The sequence below is a fragment of the Suricata suricatta genome, chromosome 6, assembly GCF_006229205.1.
Source record: "Suricata suricatta isolate VVHF042 chromosome 6, meerkat_22Aug2017_6uvM2_HiC, whole genome shotgun sequence".
NCBI lineage: Eukaryota > Metazoa > Chordata > Mammalia > Carnivora > Herpestidae > Suricata > Suricata suricatta.
Genome location: NC_043705.1, coordinates 147,002,489 through 147,007,845, shown reverse-complemented (window position 1 = coordinate 147,007,845; position 5,357 = coordinate 147,002,489).

Here is a 5,357-nt window from a genome sequence, read left to right as displayed (position 1 = left end):
GGGGCTTCCCGAGAGCCCCGCCCCCACGGACTCGGAGGGCCGTCCCGTCCGCGCCCTGTGTCTGACCTCAGTTTTTTGGGCGCCCCCCTCCCCGCCGCCTCATCCACAGGGGCTGGCGGGGCGTCCGGGACTGTCGGTCCTGAAGGGGCACCCAGGCTCCGGCGGCGCGCCTTCTGCCGTGGCTGGACCGCGGGGACCCTCCGGCTGTGCCTGGTCCCCGGCGCAAGGACAGCCCGCCACGTCGCCCCCTCCTGCAGCTCGGGAGGGCTCTGCAGGAGCTTCCTTCCCCGGCCCGGATCCGGAGGGACCCTAGGGGCCGGGCCACACGTGCAGAGGCCAGCGCCGACTCTGTCGAGGCTCCCCAGGACCGGACGCAGCTCCTTGCCGCTTTCCCTCCTTGCCGGTCCTCGCTGGGACCTTCCCCCCGTGGAAGGCGGCCATAGGGAAAGGAGGTTACCCGGAACTGCTGCCGGGTCTGTGTGTGCCCGTCCTGGCCAGGGCTGCCCCGGGACGCACTGGGATCTCTGGGCCCACCCAGGGAGTGCGACCGGCAGGTGGGTGCACAGAGGCATTTGCCGATGGGACCCAGTGGTTCCACAGGGGGTGTGAGTCCGATGATCCCTTCTTGTTGGCTCATTACTCTAGTTCACAGAATTACTCCCTTGCGCGAAGGGGAGGCATTTGGGGATCCTTCATTTGTGGCACAGTATTAACCACGGCAAAAGGTATCAAAGTTTATAAATTTCAAATATTTACCATAAACTGTATGTGGTGATCACAGCTAAATGTGTGCATGCCTCTCCTTGTGACCCTGAGAGGCAGCAGGTGACCCTTGAAGCAGGTGGCGGGCGTGGGTGAGGAAGGACAGCTTGGACACGGCCCAGCAGTCCCTTGATTCACACGTGAGGCCTGGAGTCATGAGGAAGTGGTCTAAACACTTCCTGCATTGCTCCGGGACTAGGGGGAGGCCAGACCCTAGTATGACTGCCTGGCCATGGGGTCCTGGGCGTGTCCTTGCCCTGCGACGCTCCCCAGCCTTGTCCCTGCTTCGGCAGCAGGTCAGGAAGCGATGATCAGCCCTCTGATAACCTAGCTGATACCCTGGCCGGCTGACACGGTGACGTGTGACCTTGCTGGGGTCCTTCTGTGTTTACATGGAGAGAGAAACGCGGCGGGGGTGGGGGTGTCAAAAGAGAGGCTGCTGGTCCCGCGGTGGCCCACGACCTCCTGCACGGCCTTGCCCTCACAGAGGGTGAAGGAGCAGGGCGAGGCCCTGCAGCCCTCCCGAAGCCTCATGCTGGCCTGGGGCAGTGACCTCTCCGAGCCTCGGTTGCCGAGTCTGTAGAAGGAGAGCAGTACAGTGGCCACCTTCTCCGCTTGTGTGAGGGCAGGGGAGGCCTCGTGGGCCGTGGCGGCAGCCTCCCTAGCCTGCATGGCCAGCGGCACGCTGCTGACCTCCAAGCATTCAGTTGCAGTTGCCATGATCACAGACACAAGAGCCCAGTGGGGAGCTGGTAGGACAGTGTGGGGAGCTCTTCCGGGACAGCAGCGAGGCGGGGGCTTTCCACTCCTTCCCAACAAGCGGATCGTGGAGGACCCCAAAAGGCTGACAGAGGCAGAAAACAGCCAGGAGGGCAGGGGTGAGGAGTGCAGGGCCCACGAGAGTGGGTCTGTGGAGAACAAGGGTGAGGAGTGGAGGGCCCAGAAGAGTGACTCCCTGGAGAGCAGGGATGAGGAGTGGAGGGCCCAGGGGGATGAGTCCAGGGAAGTTCGTTGTCTTGAACTGCTTCATACTTTCTTTGCTTCAATTTTAATCCTGTGATGGAAAATTCTAGAAGGCCCAGAGTGTTCTAGAGCCTTGACTAGGAGAAGTGGGTCTTGGGCAAGGGGTTATACGAAGTTTTCTTTCAGGAGAGGGAAGAAGGCTTTAATTCATCTCTGGGACTTAGTTTCTTGGTTTGGAGAAACCACCAGCTGGCCCCTCGAACTCCGAAGGCAAATCCCCCGTTGTTCTCCAAGAACCTTCTGGAATACAGCCCCTGGCGCACAGAGCTGCTGGCAGGCTTTGGGAAGTGTTGGCTGCGTCTGTCTAAGGAGGGCAGATCCAGGGAGAAGTGTTTTTGTTCCCGGATGGACGGAGACCACCAGGCGCCCGCCCGCTGGTGCGGGGCTGTGTGTTTTGGTCCATTTGTGGAGTCTTAGCGTCATTTACAGATTTACAGAGTTCTCCATTTTCTTCTGATACTTATTTTTAGTTCTTCCTTTCGTGTTGTTTCTAGTGCATCTACACATCTCCTCCCCTCCCGGGGGCCCCGTTATCAGCTCTGCCCCCGGCTTGTGGCTCCTGCGGGCGCGGACACGGGTGCCTGCAGCGACTTTTGGATGCTGCATGTGCTCCGCCGGCGCAGTCCCGGGGGCGCCACACTGTCCTGACCGCTGTGCCTCCGGAGCCTTGTGCCTTAGCAGCCAGGGGGGTGAAGTCCTGTTGCAGACTCTTTTTAAGAATTGTCTTTGTGATTCATAGAAATTTATTTTTCCATCCAAATTATGCAATGGGTTTGCCCTATTGCTAAAAATGCCACTGGAAGCTTTGTTCTGGATGGTGCCAAATGTATGCTTTCACAAGAATGTGTCGTAAAGGTGTCTAGAGTCTGCTGCAGTGTGGCGCACTAACACACGGACGTGCACGAGGCACAGAGGATGACGTTTTCCTCACGGTTCCCTAGGAGCATGGGGCTGAGGGTCTGCGCGGGGAGCGCCGGGGCCGTCAGGAGGCAGCGGAGCGGCGCGGGGGCTGTAGCTGTGCCCTCGCTGGGACACCCCCAGGAGGATCATAGGAGGCCGGCGGGGGAGTGGGGGCCAGGCTCAGGATTGGCCTGTCTGGTACCTGCCCTGGTGTGGGCTGGGCAGGGGGGTAGAGAACCCCATAGAGAGGAGGGGTGGGTTGGTTTGCAGGTGAGAGGTGAGTTGCTAGCTCCGGGAAGGGCCATCCCTCCAGGGTCGGGAGCCCGGCCTCGAAACCCAGAACGAAAAGGCCTGCGTAAGGCAGAGCTTCCGAGCCTGCGGCCCGAGAGCCCTTCCCCAGGCCCGCGGGCCGGACGTGGCTCCTTGTTCACTGGCAGCACCTCCCCATCCCTGGGAGGCGGCTGCCCCTGTCCCGGCCCCTCCGGCGTGCCTCCTGTGTCGTGTCCCCTCCTCGAGCAGCCTCCCAGCGCTGCGGGCAGGTGGCCTCGGTCTCTCTCCACTGCCTGCACACCTCCCTTTGTAGCTCCCCAGTCCCTTCAGGTCAGGCTGGCAGACCTGGGGTCCTGTTACCCGGGGCCCCGGTGGGGGCGGGGGCTCTCAGCGCACCGTGCAGCCCACGTGCATTTTGCATGAGGTTTAACTTGTTTGGGAAGAATAGTTCCCAAGACACCTTCTGTGGGTGAAACAGGGCCATTTTATAGATAGTAAAGTTGAGGCATAAGAGACTGACTGGCCAAGGTCACAGCCAGGGCCACTGAAGGCTTTGGCCTCATTTGCAGGGGTGTTTCTGCCAGGACTCCATGGTGGGCACCTGTTTCTGCAGGAGCTTTCCTCAGAGAGGCCCTGTTTTTACAACACTTGGATTCCAGTTAAAAACACTTCCCTCAAACATGCAGACATTTGACATCAAATAAAGATCTAAATATTTGACGTTATATTTTATGTGTACATTTTGACCACGATGGAGATACAGGTTTAAGGGGCCCCAGAGATTAAAAAACTCATGGACACAGCACATCTCTTAGCCACATCGTCCGTTTCATTTTCCTAGACATTAAAAAATTGAAATGACTCCCACATAAAAAACATGGTCTGAAGTGACGATCTCTTCCAGGGGTCTTTATCAAAATGTAAGAGCGTTTTGAAATGCAGAGGCACGCAGACGTGTGTGGGGGGCTGAGCACGTCTTGCTCCACACTTCAGGCCTGCAGAACGAATGTTTACATGGAATTCTGCTTCCCCAAATGTCAAAGAACCCCACAAATATGAAAATAGTTGCTCTCAAAGGAGCGATCCTGCACGAAAAACAATTGATACAGTAATTCTTTCTCGTTGGCTTTGAAAAATGCTGTGTCGAATTATCTCTGCCAATTTGCGGCGACAGAGATCTTGCTCAGCTGGGGGGAGGTTGGCCGCGAGGCGGGCATCGGCCTGGCCCCGGAGCCTGCTGGCTGTCGCCTCCGAGACAGCAGCACGTGGACCCCCGGTGGAGCCGACCTGCCCCGGCCTGCCTGGCAGCGAGCTGGGGGCCTGTGACCCATCCAGGGCCTTCTGGCAGAGACCCAGCTCCCGCTGGTGGGACCAGAGGGGCCCCGGGCAGGAGGCCCTGTGACCTGGAACGAGGCCGGGGACATAGTGATGCCTGAGGAGGTGGGCACGTCCTCCCCCTGGCTCCCACCACCCAGACCCTGACCCTCAGGGCTTGCGGCATGTGGTGCCTCCTGTGGACCTGGGACCCTGCTCCCTGCCCCCTCCCATCCGGCCCCTCCCTCTGCTCCTTCGTTCCCCCCTCCCTATCTTGCTGGCCGCAGGCTCCTCCACGAGCCTGTCACCCAGTGGGTGGTGTCACAGGCCTCATTCGCCCTCAGAGGTGAGTGGTCACAGCAGGCGTGGGTGGGCCGGGCAGTAGAGCCACAGATGTCCAGCTGCCACCTGCCCGTGCACTTGCACATGGATGCAAAACTGCACCTGCATGCACACCTGCCCCCTACATGCACCTGTGTGCACACCTGCCCCCTACATGCACCTGCATGCACACCTGCCCCTCTCACCTGCACCTGTGTGCTCACCTGACCCCCCCCAGATTCATACCTTCACGTACATGTGCACCTGCCTGTACACCTGTCCTCTTCACATCACGTCACGTGCATTGACACCCAAGCTGCAGTGACCCAGGACTAAGGAGAAGTGGTTTTCACAAGTGGCCATTGCTTTAGCAAACAGGAAGCCATCTCGAGTGAGAGCACTTGGTCTCTCCTCACGGACGCTGGAAATCACCTGATCTGGCTTCTCCACGTGAGGATATTGGTCATAAGAGGATCCTTGGACATACTTTCAACATCTGGTGAGGCCAAGAACTCGGATCAGATCGGAGGCCTTTTATAAGCCACTCGACTTTGAAGCCTCCCTGGGGAGGGCGCAGCTTACAGTGCAGAAGCCCGAGGCAGGACACGGGCCCTGGGCCGTGTGTTTAGTCAGAACGGACGTGGTATGTTTTGTTTGTTATGTGGTTTGGGGAATTATTCCAGGTAGAACATGTGCCAATAACTCGGGACTTACTGTGTTCAAGCTGGGGGTGCGGGGCCGGGGGGCGCTGCGCCGAGCGTGGGGGT